We start from the raw sequence: 17,353 nt of genomic DNA on the forward strand, positions 1-17,353 counted from the left end.
TATATGGACTACTGTATACTTTTAAATAAGGAGAATAATAGTATTCCAAACATCAAAAAATGTATAATTTCTTTCCCTTTTTCCTCCCTCCCTCCCCTCTTCCCTTTTCTTCCTTCCCTCCCTTCTTTGCTTTTGTCTCAGTGCCAGGGAGAGACACGTATTCTAAAACTCATTTCTCTGATTATCAGCTTAGTGGAACTAGAGAACACTGTTGATAACTACCAAAGTTGTCAGATCTCCCTTCATAATCCAAATGTATTACTCAGAGATTTGCCAATAACCTTTTGATAAAAGAAGAAAGACTAATTTGTTAAATATTGAATAACAGGATTTCTTCAAAGCCAAGAGAAACCTGTGGTTATCACAGGCGTTCTTTCCCTTAAGGACCCCTTTACCTACGCTCTCCTCTGCATCCCGTTTTGGCATCTTTCCTGATATTTCTCTCACTGACTTGCCATTGTCTGTTTACTTGACTGTTTCCCCCACTAGACTGGAGGCTTTCACCAGCAGGGACTCTTTCATCTCAGTGTTCTCAAACTTGGCACAGGGCCTGGCCACAAGCCTCTGCTGAGTACGTGTGCAGGGAATAAAAGAAAGAGAATATTCTTATCCTTCTTCCTTAAAGGGAATTTGTTAAATGTATAACAGGTGTTGGTATAACATTTAAATCTCTATGAGACCTTCATGTAAATTTCCAAATGGGAGAAAAATTCTTATTAGGCCGTGTCAAGATTGTTGGTTTGGGGAATGGGACACCCAAATCCTGGGGTATTATTCTCTGATCTTCATTAAACAACTATCTTAATTAGTCATGAGGCCAAGTTTTTAACGAACTATTTCTATAAGTTCCACATGGGTTCTAAAACCCCCATTCCCCATGCAGATTCTGCCCAAATTCCCTCAGGGACATATTGTTCTCAGGAGCTGGGTTTAATTGGTGTCCCCTGGAGACATCTGCTCTCATCACTCCCCCACTAGGTTCCAGCCATCTGGAACTGCTTTGACTTTCGCCAGTACTTCTTTTATTCTCCTTCTGGGGTCCTGAACCAGCCTAGAATATCCTTTCCAAATCTTTGCCTAATGCCTATTTACCTTTCATTTGGGGGGGAATGTCTTTCCTGACTCCTTCCTGACTAAGGTCATTGACTCAGCCAGATGCCGAACCCTAAGACAGCAGGGCCGTCTTCCACAGAGCCTAGCATGGCGCCATATGCACAATGTGCTAAATGAATGAAAAAAGAGAAGGGCACCCACACTTATTAAGTGCTCTGCAGGCCCCATCTCATTTAAGTCACTGGGTTCTCATGACAACACTTGTGTGAGGCATCATCGTCTCCAATGCACAGGTAGAGAAATGAAGACTCTGAGAAGATGAGTAACCCGTCTAAGGCCACATGACTCGTAGAGTGGAGCAAAGACTGTACCCCACATCTATGCTTTTCTATTGCTTTATGTCCCTCCCATGGAGCACGTGAGATGGTCAAAAAACTTTGTTAAATAAAGAAGTAAACATGGGGATCATAGCTGTAAACAGTACAGGGTGGGGCAGAAGCAGGTTTACAGTTTTGAGTATGGGAAACACAGTTTATTTTTGTATTATTTATTAATTCTTATATTATTTTCCATACAAACAACTGTAGGCTTACTTTTGCCCCACCCTGTATAATCCACTTCAGGGAGGAAATACACACCCAAGTAATAATAATGACTATCTTTGGGTAGTAAGTATAGAAATTATTTCTCCTCTTCTCCACTTCTCTACTCCTCCTCCCCCTCCTCCCCCTCCCCCTCCCCCTCCTTCTTCTCATCACCACCACAGTAATCATCATCATCATTGTCATCATCATTCTATCTTCTTGAATTTTCTAAGTTTTGTTTAATGAGTATAAATTCATTATCTATTATCATGTATTAAGAAAAATTAGAGGGAATATTTATTTATGTATTTCATTTAAAAAATGAGCTAGGTACATCATAGAAAAGAAGTAAATATCCCTGTACATCTTTTTTATATTCTTCCATGGTGTTTACTACCTTCAAACATTCTATTTAATATACTTACATTTATTTTGTTTGTCTCCTCCAGTAAACTATAAACTTCACAAGACTATGTACCTTGTCACTGATGAATCCCTAGTGTAAGAATAGTGCCTGGCACAGAATAGGCCTTCATAAATATTTGTTAAATGATTAAATATCCGTATCACTTTCAAACCCCTTAAATGATGCCTCAGTTTCCCATGTTATTTGGCTTACTTTTGCAAACACATTCCTGGTTGTCTAACCTGAATTTCCTCAGGTTAAATAAAAGGATTCTGCTCAAACTGCAACACAGATTTTATCAAAATAGGGATTCTTAGTCAACAGCAATGGCTTCCAAAGGAAGGTACAGGTTCCATAACAATAGTAACACATCAAAACTTGTTTGCATAAGTCATGGTACTTGATCATCACAAACACACAGGAATAAAGGCCAGGCAAGAATATTATTTTCCTCACTTGATAGATGAGAAACCTGAGACAATAAGTGGTCCAAGTGAATGGCTGAGGCCCCTCAGTTAAGGTGGTGTCACAAAGCAGGGGCCAGAAACACAGACCTGACAAGAAACACAGATTCGGATAGAGGTCGGACTCTAGCCCCTGAGAGGAAATAGGATTTGAGACAGAGACATCTAGGGAGTGTGTGTGCTTCTACACAGACCAACAGGACCTAGTTATTGGAGGCAGGTAAGAAAACAAGAAAGGGGACAGAGCTGAGTTATGGCTCCAAAGACCTTTGCATTTTTCCCTCACAGGTGCAGGGTTCAGCCCAAGTCCACCAGGTCTCCCAAATCCATCGTGTCCTCTCCGTCCCAGTGCTTTAGTCCAGTCCTCGCCATTTCCTGCCTAGACAGTTGCAACAGCCTCCACACTGGCCTCGCTTCTCCAGTTTTGCCATTGGCAGTCTAAACGTCCCACTGCAATCAGACTGATTCTTCCATAAGGAAATCTCTACCATGCTATTCTTCTGCTTTGTGTCTTTGTTATTTCTTCATTAGCTGGAAAATAAAGTCAAAACCTTTTAGCATGGCATTCAATGCCTTTATGCTGCGCTCTCCAGCTTCATCTCCTGTCACACTCACATTTCCAAGGACCCTGCCCATTCTCCCCATGTCCCACACCTCATAAATCTTGTTCCACTCTAATTATGCTATGTCCTTTTGCACCTCTGTGCCTTTTCTGTTCTTGGTGAAGGTGAAGTCTAAGTCATCTTTTAAGAGCAGATCAAATGCCACCTGCTTTGGGAAGTTTTGGTCGTCCCGACTCCACTGGGACAGTGAATTCCAAGTGTATGTGTATGTCTGGAGCATTCCTTACCCTCCTCTGGCACAGCAAAGCGTTGTCCTATTTGTTTGTCTCCCCCATCCCCAGCCTCTGCTATCCTTCACAGCAAGGACAGTCTTGGTCACTGTAATGTCACTAACATGTAGCATGATGCTTGGCACTTGTTGGTGCTCAAAAACACTAAAGCAAGTGCTTCTCGCAGTGTGCTCCCTGGGCCAGCAGAATCGGCATCGCCTGGGAACCTGTCAGAAATTCCAGTTCTGAGGCAACACCCCAGCTCGACTCAATTGGGAGCACTGAGAGTGGGACCCAGTCCCCCAGGTGATCCTGACGCGGACTAAAGTTCGACAATGCTACACTAAAGGATTAAAGGCAGCAAACTGGACTTCTGTATGGAAAGACTCAGGAAAGATTTCCCAGGGAAGGAAGCATTTAAATTGGGCTGATAGAGGCAACATTTAGATAGAAAGGAATAGAAGGGAAGGGCCTTCTTGAGAGAGGAAGCCATAAGAACAAAAGCAAGGAAATATAGGTAGATAGAGAAATGGTACGTGGTCAGGTGATGCTGTTGGGCCCAGTGGCCTGGAGACTAGAAGAGTGAGGGAAAGTAAAGGGAGAAGAAGAGTGAGGGAAAGTAAAGGGAGATCCTTTGGTGATTTGGTGGCTGTCCTGCTGGCCCATAAGCTCCTTCACAGCACACGAGTAGTGTGTGACTCAGCTCTGTGCCCGACAGGTGACTCAGGGCCAGGGCTTAGTGAATGTTTGATGAGTGACTGATTAAGGGCAGCTTATCTGAAGAATACCAGAGAGATGGGTTTTCTGTGAGATCAGCCATATCATGCAATTGCTCCTGAAAGGCAAGTGCAGAGAAAATGGTTCCAGGCAGCTAGAGCATAAACTTTCCCATCTGGCTCCATCTAGTGTCCTAATGGGCAGATTTCTAGTCTAGGACATCTCGGCCCACAGAGGAAACATCCCCTGGTTGCTCTGCTTCAGTCAGAGGGGTGGGAGGGAGGCCACGCAGCCCGTGGCCTCGCTTCAAATTGAAAACAACTTCAGGTCGGAGTTTTCTCGACTTTTTTCATTTAGTTATTCCCTTTGAATTTCTGATAGTTTCATTGTTGTTTTTTTTTTTTGCGCGTGTAAGGAGGGATGAGAGGCAAGTCGTTTGCATATATCAATTCCAAAGGTTCTACACCCAGAATCTTTGAATTCCCATATCAGGGTGTATGTGACAGGTTCGGGCGATGTTCTGGAACCTCCACCAGGGGGTATCCCAGACTCTAAGAAAATCAGCAAACCTAGGACTTGGGAGGGGGTCATTTTTCTTTAAAGATAAACAATAAAGTATTGTCAATGCCTTTGATAAGAATGGAATGAATGCTATTGTAAGAAAATAACCAGAGATAGGAACATATGTACAAGAATGTTCATTAAACTGTAATATTAAAAAATTGAAAATTACCTAAATGTTCAATAAAAAGAAATGGTTAAATAGTATTCACATGCAGAACATTATGTAATTCTGAAAATAACATTTTAAAATAATATTTAATAACATGGGAAATGGTTATCATAGTGTTGAGTGTAAAAAAGGAAAATACAGTATGTTACCCATTATATTAAAAATGTACAAAATACAAAGAAAAAAGTTGGTGAGAAATACAGTGATATGTTGACTTGTGGAATTAACAACAATTTAAATTTAAATTATTCTACTTTTATATATATTTTACAATGAATATATTTATAGTTTAATATAGTATTAAATTGAGAATTGGGCAACAGTATAAAAACACAAATGTTAGAAAATGAAAAGTGCGGTATTAGTCAAATTAGAAACATGTATTTGAATAAAAAAAATATGCATCTGTAGTAGTTTGGAGAAACATTTTGCCAATATTAACTAGTATGTCCCAGGTCCCATTATTACTGACTAAGAGGTCACATGTTTAGTGTTTTAATAAACTATTTTCTGTTTTGAAAGAATTACAAAACATTAACTTGTACCATGTCAGGCAATTTAGTTTTCAAGAGTAAAGTGCCACCTATGAGACACTGGGTATGCAGATGAGTTTAAAAGTTTAGATGAGGCCAGGGCAGAAAATCATACATCCTTGATATTGTCCATTCTTAATGAACTCTTTATGAATAGCATTATTTGATTAGCAGTAGCTATACTTTCCCAGATGTTCTCACATAAATCTCACAAAAATTCCATGAGCAAATCCTGATCAAGAGATATACACTATTCTTTTCCCTAAAACAACACTGCGTCTCAGAAACGGCAGGTCAGGTAAGACTGGCTGATGTTTCTTATGTGCCGAGCACTGAGCTAGGCTTTGCGCCCATTCTCTCACAGGCTTATCTCAGTGAACCTGCATAATGATTTTATGACATATAGGATGTTAGCTTTGTTTTACAGATGAGACAACTGGGGCTCAGGGAAGAGAAATGACTTCCCCAAAGTCATACAGCTAGCATGCAAGCAGCAGCACCTGGTGCCAACTGACACTTGTCCACTTGCAAACCCAAGCACTTCCTACCACATTCTTCATTTCCACGAGGGGTCACTAGGGGAGAATTAAAAGGATGGAGGAGGAGATGCAATGTCTGAAGCTCTCAGAAGGCACTATCATGGCCCAGCTCCTGTTCTGCACTCCAGTGACCTTGAGCTTGAAAGGGACAAAGGAGCAGACTCCCCTGATGCTCTGTGATGAGTCAAGAAGAAAGGCAGCTCTCAGGGAAACAGCTGGTCTTTCTCCAGCAGCCGGGCAAGGGAGATAAACAGATCAATGCAGACACTTGCCTCCACCTAATGAGCTAATGGCACAGCCGGGGTACTGCCTTATTGGATTGCTGGTCATGCTGACAGGGCCCAGAGTGAAGCAGGCCTACTGTGGGGGTGGGGACCCACCTCCTCACACCCTAGTGAAGTCCAGCTCCTTTTTCTTACAGCTCGGAATGGCTCATTCCTTTATTTGTTTGTTCATTTGTTTGCTTGTTTGTGTGTGTTTGTCCTCACTCTCCTAGGATATGTTGAGATTTGATGAAATGATGTCAATGACCTTTCTGCTCTGTAGACAGAGAACCACAGATGCAAGAAATACTGCCCTCCCCGAGAGGCAGCCTGGTGTGTTACCAAGAGTCCTCACCTGGGCATCAGCACAGCTGCATTCTGATTCCTACAGCGACTTGCTGTGGGACTCAGGGCACATCCCTGTCCTTCTCTGGGTGCCAGTTTCCCACATGAACCAAGAAAACATGGGAGCAACCGCAGTAAAATGTGTTTTTGTGCCAAGTAGCATGCCATGAGCAGAAATAGCTCACCTGACACTGCCAATTATATTAAGCTACTGGCTTGATCCTGCTCTTGTCTCTGCAAACCTAAACAATGTGTTAATAATGATGGTAATGACAATTCTAATAATAATGACAAGCATGTATTTATTGAAAATACACTCACTAAGATACTAGTGTCACTCATGACTAACATCAAACTCTTGCTCTCTTTTCTTAAACAGTCTCTCCCTAAGTTTCTCTCTTGACTCTTCTCAGTGCCCTCAGCGGTCTTCGCTCCAGGAAGCTGCTGTTGGCTGAGGCAGGCACCCCCTTCAGAGGCTGCCAGACCATCTCACTGAGTCAGGTGTCAGGTAGCCCCTGCTCCTACACGGGTGTATGTCCAGCATATAAGGACTCCTGGGTTTAAGTATGCCAAGGGGCCACTTCCAGATGGCACCTGACTTAGGCCCTTCTTAGTGGCCAGAGGAAGCTGCCTGAGGTTGGGAGCAGGGGCAGGAATCTCCCCAGACTCCTTGCCTGAATCCTCAGATGCCTGAAGAGAGAGTCACTGCTAGCTGAGCAGGCACGAGAAGATCGTGTTGAGCAGCTTCTGAACCAGGAGGACGCCAGGTAGATCACTGTTTTCAACCCAAGACTGAATACCGTGAACTACTCACAGGGGCATTCTTTGAGCCTTTTACAAATAGAATATATATGTCCGTCTCGAGAAGCCTTCAGAGGGATTCTGGTCTAAAAGTATCTTTACGGTTGAACTATCTCAGTAGTTTATAAATTTTTTAAACTGTGAAGCCCTCTGTACAGAAGAAATTACATTTAAACTTCATAGTATAAAATAAATGCAGTGGATGAGACATAAGGCTCAGTTTGAAAATCACTACTCCAGTCCAACTTTTACATGTGCCCTCTTGGTGGTGCGGCTTTGACTGAACTTGGGTCGCACTGGCTCTCCAGTGCGCTTTCCCCTGTGCACTTTGCCTGAGTCATGCAGTCATCAATCCATCCTCCACCCGACTAATATTTACTGAGATTCTGCTGTGTTGAATCTACTGAGGGGATTACAGCAAGACATCATTCAAGTAGACAGAGAGCTCATGGACCACTGATGCACTGGCCAAAGAAAGAAAGACAGAAGCCTACAAATGGGCCAGGTTAGGGTTTCTAAACAGTGGATCTATTGAAATTTTAGACCAGATAATTCTTCACTGGGAGGTTCTGTCTCGTACATTGTGGGATGTTTATCAGCACCCATGGTCTCCACCTGCTAGATGCCAGTAATAGCCACTCCTAGGTCTTGGCAACAAAAAAAAAGTCTCCAGATATTGCCAAATGCCTTTGGAGTGCAAAATCACCTCCAGTTGAGAACCACTGAATTAGTTAACACAGAACACCAGCATACCTGATCTCACCAGGCTGCATAAAATTAAAAGGTTATATACAATTAAAGGCCAGGTAAATGACAAAGACAAGTATTGTAAGATCTCTGAAAGAAGGGGCTCCCCTATACCTAGTTACTTAGTATGCGTAATCCGTGTGGCCAGCAGGAGAAACTTTCACTTCCTAGGAGGAGGATGCAGTATGGGCAAGTGCCATTACAAGGGTGGTGATGTGAGCACAGCGAGGAGAAAGAAGAGGCAGACTCTTGGCCGAATGCAGAGTGGCCCTGATAGGTTTGTGCCATTGTCTTCACACCCCGGCTTGCCTGAGGATTTTCTGGTCTGGCAGCCACATGGAAAAACTCCTGGATCAAGATGAGGTCACCTGCCTCCATTCTTCCCTCTACTACTAATTCACAGTGACACTGGCCAAATCTGCCCCTCTTCTGGACCTCAGTTTCCTTACCTGTAACAGGGACAGACAGTGGGGACTGCAGTCTCACCAATGATCCCTACATTCCCACCTAGTTCCAGGATTCTATTTTCTAATTTTTGCCACAATTCTAGAAAGAGTTAAATCAAGTCAGGTGATGACTACTCCATCTAGGCTTGCTCAGCCACGCCGAAAACCAGCGTCTTCAGATGGGCAGATTCCAAAGAGAAATATAGAGAGGGTTTATGCTCCTATCCATACTTTGGAATAATTGTAATAATAGCGAATTTATATGTGACTTCATAGTTTACAAAGTACATTTGCATAGGATACTCACATATGTGATTCTCAAAGCAAGCCCACGGGTTGGAATAATTACTGCCACTTCATGGATGAGAAAAATCAGTGTTCGAAAGGACTGAGTGCCTTCGCCTGAGGTCACACCCAGACCTGCCTGACTTCAAACTCCTTGCTGTTTGGGGGGTAATCAGCTGCTTGTGCTTCACTAAGCACAATGGAAACTGACTATCGCCCCCAGTCTTCTGGAGATAGGACGGAAAGGCCAAGTGACTGAGAAACTCAGGCTGAACATGGAGGGAGGAGACAGCAAACTGAGGATACCACGCAGACTGTGAGAGTGACAATAGAGCTGGCTGAACAAGTGCCAAGCTGTGTGCTTTGAAAGAGTCGAAAAAAATTAAAAATAACTACAAAAAACATCTTACCACCGTTTGCCTGCCAAGGCCCTGCACTGGGACACGGGTACAGAGCTCTACTTAAGGCTTAATTCTATTGATTACACATTCCATTTTCCAAAGTGCCATTTGCCTGAAGGAGCAGGTGGTGTTTTCGGCATCCATTTAGCTGATGTATTAGCCATGTGGCTCAGTGCATCAGCAGGCCCAAGTCATCAATTTACGGTGAGATGACAGAGGGAATCACTCACTGCAGAATCATAATGGGGAAAGGGGGTTGGGGAATGGAACACAGAGAAAGAGACAAAAACACTGGAATTGTGGCCCTTACTGGGCCCAGGGAAGCAGGGGGTAGACAGATGGCCCAACACAAGAACTTCGGTTGAAGAGAGCAAGCATACTGGGGATGGCTCTGTGGCAGGGCCTGCGCTGGGCACAGGGTACACAGTGAGGAGTCACACAAACTCCTCCTTTGAAGGATTCAATTTCGTGGGGAAGACACAATATTAATGGCAATATCAGACACGTGCTACAGTCAAGGGATGCAGTAGGTGACAGGAACATGTTTTAAAATTTCACAGTTTAGGCTCAAATCCTGCTTTGTTATTCACTGGCTATGTGGTTGTAGGTGAAGCCAGATTGGATGCTCCTGGAGAGCAGGCACTGCCTATTTTACATAGTTTTGGATGCTGAGTGTCCCATCCTAGAGTTTGGCAATAACATCATAATCACCAAAGAATACTGATAGTGTAATTAAAATAATAAAAGTAGTGATAATAGAATAACATTCATTGAGGCTTACTGTGTACCAAGTAAAAGCCAAAACCACCTTTGAATTAGGTACTATTATTATCTTTATCTTATACATGAGCTGATGAAGCCCAAGGAGATTGAATAGCTTTCCCACAGTCTCAGTTTGTAAGTTGTGGTAAAGCCAAGATTCAAATTCAGATCCGCTCAGCTTCACAGCCATGTGACCACTCATCACTACAGAGTCCAATTATCCCCACTGTGCTCAAGTTATTTCACCTTGCAGAAACTCAGTTTCCCTGTAAGCCAAGAGGATCTAATATTCTTCCTCATTTGTCATAAGCATCAAATAAGACAACATATTTAGAGTATTAGTATATTCTAAACAGCTCAACAAATGGTACTTACTATTATCATATTCTTAAGATTATTATGCTCAGGAAAGATCTGAGGGGCAGAGCCTACCTAATTTCAGGGAGGCTGCTACAGTGCCTCTGTGAATATCTACTCTTCTCTGATGATGTCAAGGTGTCTCCTCTGGTCCCTGTTCTTGCTAGTGCTCCATTATGATTACTTTTAATTAGATAATTAACAATTTACTTATTAAGACTTTTCTTATTTGACATGTATGTGTGAGGTAGACCATGGCAAAGTGAAAATGTGGGTAAAGCCAATAATAGCTTTAGAGACTGTATTCCGATAAAAAGGCTCATTGACCCTTGAGTTTCAGGGAAGAAATTTATCTGACAAATGGGTAAGGTGGAAGTGAGAGGAAGACACTGACCAGTTGCCATGAAGGGAGCCCCACTGCCACCTTAACTGCCTGTCTGGTCTAGTTAGAGAATCCCCCCACCCCTCCCTGAGAGAGCGGTGACATGGAAGAAAGGACAGTCACAGCCGTTCACTCACTCGTTCATGTCCTCATTTGGTCAACACATTGTTACAGGTCTCAATTCATTCCAGACACCATGCTTGGCCCTGGACTTACAAAGATAAATAAGATTTTATGCTACTCATAATTGAGAAGGGTGATGTTTGTATAGCTACAAAATAATGTAGTCATTCATTCATTGCCATGTAATTAAAATAATGGCAATTTATAACCATCTAAATTATAAACACTAGATTTTTAATAAAGTATGGTATATAATTTCAAACGAGTACTACTCAATCACTTAAAATATTTATAAGTAATTTCAAATAATCTGGTGAAATGTTCACAAATATTAAATGACATAAAATTATAGATAAAGTATGTTATCAACTATATGTACATAAATGCAAAAAAATGTTCAACATATTAATGAGAGCTATCTTTGCAGATGGTATTATGGGGCTATTTTCCTCTGATACAATATTTTTCTGTATTTATGAAAATTTTCTATGATAAACATATAGCAAAAAGTGAACAGAAAATTTCTATCTAAAAAGTATAAATTAATTATTATTAGAAGTATGTATAGGATACTCCTGGCACAGAAAGAGTGACTTTTCAACTGTTCCATTTTACAGATGAATATATTGAGGCCCTGAGAAATTAACTACGTTTTCTGAGGCTTCCCAGTCTATACATGGTTTAGGCACTATGGAAACCTGACATCTGATCCTAAGTCTGGAAACTTTCCCACTGAACCCCGGGGACTTTAAGAGCTAGCTCTCTGGGTTCCTGTCTGGACTATGAGGACTGACCTGCAAAGTTCTCAAAGGGTCTGGCTGAGCTGCTGTTCTGATTGTTCCATCAGAACTCCCAAGTCCAAAGAAGAGTCTGGAAATGATTCAGGGATGGATCTCTAGCAGTGGATCTGGAGGAAGGAAGTGCAACGCACTATAAAAATAACCTCGACTGTTTGCATTTCAACTTGCCAAGATTTATTTAGAAGAATATTTAAATTAGAATAATAATATAGGTCTGGGCACACAGTTAATGTTTTCATTTAGATTTAGAACATACAGCATCAGCATTGAGATGCTTTTAATGTTTGAATATTTTAACATCACTGTATCGTGTACGTAGCATCCATGATTAAATACACATCTTCAAGTCCAATTTACTTTGAACTTCATCATAGTTCCTTACAGCTGGCATTCAGTGAATTCCGCATTTGTCCGCAGAGCCTGGCTCTAGTTTTTTGCAATTGTCTGTTTGTGTACATACTTCTGTGGTCATCTAAAACCCAAGTATTCCAAAAAATTCTTTTTTAAACACAAGTATTTTCCTGTCTTAAAAATAACCTATTTTCTTAGCTATCAGTGAACATTGGAGCATGGGCCGACTAGGATATCAATGAATTCACCCTTCTAGTGCTACTCTCAGGGCTGGTTTGGAGAGACCCACTGGGGTCTGAAACTTTCCTAATGGAACACTGTTGGCCTGTCTCTCTGCCAAGAGCCTGTCCGGACACATACAACAGCAATTACAGTGAGACCTGTTTGATATTTTGCCAACTTTTTATCATAGAAAAACTAGCTTTAGAAGCATCTTTCTATTTTGTCATTTTGGAAAGTGTATTTGTCGAGGAAAATAGGTATACATTTTAACAATTTGTTAGCTAGATTTATAACTTGTAAATATTTAGACTTCTACCTTGTGGGCTTCAATTTGTTCTCTCACCTGAGCCCTGGAAAAGTTCGAGGTGGGGCTGTACCCAAGTTTCTGACAGTCTTATGCGGGCAACAGATTCACCCAAGAATCCATGTCTTGTTCATCTCTCACTGCTAGTACATATCCCAGTTCTTAGTGCTTAGAACAGTTCAATGCTCAGTAACTCGTGAGTTGAAGTAAACTAATTTGGAGAGTGTTTTTTATTTGTTTTGTATTTTAAACTGGGGATTTTATAAGAGCCACAGAAAGCATGAATTCAGGAGACATAAAGACAATAGTGTTTGCTAAATGGTTACCTTATATATATACTGCTAGCCAACACATTACAATTAATATACATATCCAACTTCAGCATGACTCTGCAGCCTGAGGGGATGGAATATGCTCACTGACTAATGCATGAGGCAGTCCTATGTCTCGTCTCTGACTCTAGGGGTGGGTGTCCCTCTTACACCACATATTTGAGTGATTCCTCAAAGCAAGATCAGTGTGATATTATCAGAAGAGGAGGAAAGGAACACTATATAACAAAATGTTTAAAGTCCTTTGAAATGGTTACCTTTATATGAGTATATATACGTGTGTATATACACCATTATATATTATATAACATTGTGTGTGCAAATATGTGACATACACACACATTATGTCATAAGTCATAGTCCACGGGGCACCTGTAACTGCAGTGTTTTCGGAAGTCTGCACGGTCTTTACTGCCTCTGCCCTCTCCTCACTGCCCGTCACCGCCCCTCCCCCACCCGGGGAGGCACTCTCATTACACAATAATGATGGTGGGATAGAACTCTGTCACTGGATAATGATCTCCTGTGGTTAGATGAATGAGCTAGGCAGACTTGGGCACCTTAAGAAACTGAACAGCAAGGGGCTGCCAAAATGTTGATTTTCAAAGAGGGAAGCTTTAGGACTCTTACAATATTCCACTCAAAGCTGAAACATAACAAGCAGAAGGAAACAGCAACATCAGGAAGAGCAAGGCCCTTGGGAGACTGAGAGCCGACCAAGAAATGAGGTAGCTGACCACTCTGCATCACCAGTGATGATTTCAAATCTTTGTTTGGAAGCCCTCTGTTCTAGGTAGCTGAGTTGCTTTGCTACACAGAGACAGAAAGCTAGCATACACTGGGTCAGCCAAAAAGTCTGTTTTTTTTTCCATAAAACAAAAGACATATTTTTTTTCATTTTCACCAGTAACTTTGTTGGTTTGGATATTTTGAGTATGTCAGCTATCTCCCACATGGTATAATATCCATTGTTCTCTATTAATGTCTAGATTTGACTGCTATCAACTTCAATTGCTCTCCCTGACTGTGGAACACTGTCCAGTGAGAAATCTCCAGCTCTAAACTTTGCAAACCACCTTTGAAACTGATCAGTCACAGCATCTTCTCCATACGCTGCACAGATCTTTATTTTTTGCATTTCAGTTGCATGTTGACCTTTTTTGAAGCATAATATGCCAAAAATGTGTAATTTCTTCCATCTTCAATATTAAAATGGCTACAAAAAAACTCATCAATTTTGATACCTTTTAAAAAATGCACGCTCTTGTGACAGCTGTCACAAATTTGTTTCAAATACAGTTAAAGAAAACTAAGCAAGACTAGAGCCATCTTATGGAAAAAACAGTCAAACTTTTGGGCCAACCCTGTATGTCCTCTTGAAGTCACTCTGGGTTATGGAACACCACAGTCTGCTGATCAGTGGCTTGAATGGGAAGATCCCTGGAATGGCATTTAGGACAGAGGTGCTTTTATCCCTGATCTGTCTGCAACTTGTGGCACCACTTTAGGCAAGGTTTTAACATTTCCACACCTCAGTCTTCTTATTTTCCAAATAGTGCTGTTGATTACAGTATTCTGAAAGCCTAGAGGTCTCAGACATGACAATGTCACATCAATGTCAACATACCTAACATCCTTTCATTTCATAGAGTTCAAAACAATGCATCTAGCATGCAGAGGAGAGAGGTTTAGCATCCACTGTGCTTCTCATGGAATTATACTACTTTAAACTTGGGGGAAATTTAAAAGGTCACCGAGTCCAGTATCTCCAGGAACCCTGGAAGCTGTGTTGGAATATCTGTGGTGGGGGCAACTCACTATTTCCCCAGACATCCCTAATCAGTTGTTGCTGAACTCTGATTGCCTAAAAGTAATTCCTTCACCCATTCGTTCACTCACCCATTCATTCTTCCATTAATTCAGGATCCAGTAAGTAAAGGATTGTATAAAGCATTGGAGCCCCAGATGTGAGTCAGACATGTTCTCTGTCCTATGAAAACTCAATGTTGAATTGAGCAGCATGCTGGAAGGGACAGAGCAGGGGCAGTGAGGCAACTAGACATGTAGACACTAATTACAGTAAGTGCTTTGGCGGGAGTAGTATGTTAAAATCCATCTGCTAGCAAGAAGAAAGGGTCAGACTGAATTTTGTATACGCGGGTAGAAGAGGTTGGGGGAACTCACTCACAGGAGTAAAAGTTGGGGGCAGGACAGCTAGGAGGCTTATTATTAATATTAAAAAAAGGATTCTAGGCTCAAACTGTCTGGATTCAAATCGAGACTCTGCCTCTTCTAGCTGTGTGGTCTGAAGCAAATTTCTTAACTTCTCTGTGCCCCAGTTCCCTCATGTATAAAATGGGGACAGTAATAGCACCAAAATCATAGAGGTGGAATAGGATTAAGTGCGATTTTACATGAAAAACTCATGTAGAACTGTGCTAGCACACAGGGAACATAGCAAGCATTGTTACTGATCAGGGTACATTTGTAGACGTCAGCTAGCAGTCATTGCTGTAGTGGCAATAATAGGGGGAGCAGTGGGATCATAATCATATATGACGTCTGTCCAGGAAAAGTCCAGCCATTGTTAATATAATGAGGATGGACTATGCAACATCAGTGTAACCTGGCAGCCAAGGAGAGCGGACTGGAATGTACATGTGTGAACAATGATGACTTCACTGTACTAATCAATGGGGGAGGTAGATGCCATTGAGTGAGCATGTGTACTGTGTGGTCCTTGCATTCAAAATGACTGAGCAGATAGAGCAATGAATCTACATTAAATCTTGTGTTAAGCTTGAACACTTCTCCTCAGAAACTATTTGTATAATTCAGAAGGCCACTGCTATGGGCAACTGGTGATTGGCAGCTTCATCATGACAACATGCCTGCTCATATATCACATCTTGTTCAAACTTTCTTGGCAAAACATCAAATTACCCAGGTGACCCAGCACCCCCACAACCAAGATTTGGCACCCTACAACTTCTGGCTTTTCCCAAATGGAAATCACCTTTGAAAGGGAAAAGATTTCAGACCATCGATGAGACTCAGGAAAATATGATGGGGCAGCTGTTGGCAACTGGGAGAACTGTGTGAGGTCTCAAGATGCTTACTTTGAAGTAGATTGAGGCATTATTGTCCTATGTGCAAAGTTTCTTGCATTATGTATCTCCTTCAATAAATGTCTCTATTTCTCATATGACATGGCTGGACACTTTCTGGTCAGACCTCATATTGCAGGAGAAGTAGCAGCAACAGTAGTATTACAAGTGTTAGTAGCAATAGCTCTCATAGTGTCAGTTATAGTAGTAGGGTAATTGTGGGTATTAATAGAACAGAGATGGAGACAGGAGTTAGGGGAAATAGCTGAGAGAATTCTGAGAGATCCTTTGCCTCATCCTCTGGTTTGTTCCTATACTACCTTTTGACCTTTTTCTGCATCATCATGCACCTATCCAACAAATAACAGTAGGAAATCTGCCCTGAAATAGAGGCAGGTCAGTGGCTTACAGGCAGAGGCCACCAGAAACAAGGAAGCCTGGAGACAGGTTTTCTTTAAGGATGGGTAGGTGGAGTAAGGATAGGTCCCAAGAAAGACTATAGATGACAGACACACTGAAGGGGGAAGTTAAGTGAGAAGAAGCATACTCTGGACAAATAGAAAGGAAATAAACTAACTGGCTCTCTGCGGATGTGTCAAATACTGTGCTGGTCAGTTTCCTCAAAACTGACAAAGAAGCTGGGGATTCAACTGAGTTAAGTGAACCCCAGTGTCTCAGAGCTACAAGGACCAATGCTGAGATTCAAGCCCAATCTGCCTGCCCCAAATCCACGGTCTTCCAGTCAAACCTATGCTCCCTCTGCAGATACCACTGTGCCTGCCCCTAACCACTCAGAGTGCCTAATGGGGATTTCTCGTGTGGCTCGTGATGTGGCCCCACAGCTGAGGGCCAGAATGCTAACCCAGTCAGCCGTCACAGTAGTATCTAAAGGTGTATATTCTCTTCACTTAGAAAGTTTTAAAATGCACAATTCAAGGTCTGATCGTTGTTTTAAAGCCATGAATCCACTGGGCTGAGAGCTTTAGAAAGTACCCCAAGAATGTTACCTCCTCTCCTCCCTTGGCATTCATGCCTGTGGGAAGCCCCCGCTGCAGGAGGGAGAAGTCATCGCAGTGTGACCAGGAAGAGCTGGCCCCGCCACTGGAGTAGGATTAGAGCCGCATTGTTCCAGCAGCAAGAATGAAAGCTTAATCAACATTCGGATTAGTGCATCCACATTTATAGGGGTTTGAACTCAATTAAAAATTTCAGCTGGAATCTCGGCACCGGTGCATTGAGTCAGAATTTGACTGTTCTGGGCTCTCACCCCAATTTTAGTATGTATTCCTGGAAGGAGATGATTGGGTCAGATGGACCTGGGGCTCAGTTTAGACCCTTGGCACCGAAATGTAATAAAGTTCTGTTTGAAATTCCATGACAATTTAGTTATGTTACAGAATCAGCTATTTCCTAAAGTTTCTTTTTCCACAAGGCTTACTATTTTCCTCAAATTTGATGCCATTT

The 17,353-nt window shown here is 42.0% G+C and overlaps 1 protein-coding gene across 1 annotated transcript in view; it reads right to left on the minus strand.

The window, feature by feature from the left end:
• The window catches only part of LOC119040203 (AGBL carboxypeptidase 4), a 1,071,017-nt gene that overhangs the window by 342,164 nt on the left and 711,500 nt on the right, over window positions 1-17,353 (minus strand). The gene's annotated exons all lie outside the window — the stretch shown is intronic.

The sequence above is a fragment of the Artibeus jamaicensis genome, unplaced genomic scaffold (assembly GCF_021234435.1).
Source record: "Artibeus jamaicensis isolate MK-2021 breed Jamaican fruit bat unplaced genomic scaffold, CSHL_Jam_final scaffold_1019, whole genome shotgun sequence".
Lineage (NCBI taxonomy): Eukaryota > Metazoa > Chordata > Mammalia > Chiroptera > Phyllostomidae > Artibeus > Artibeus jamaicensis.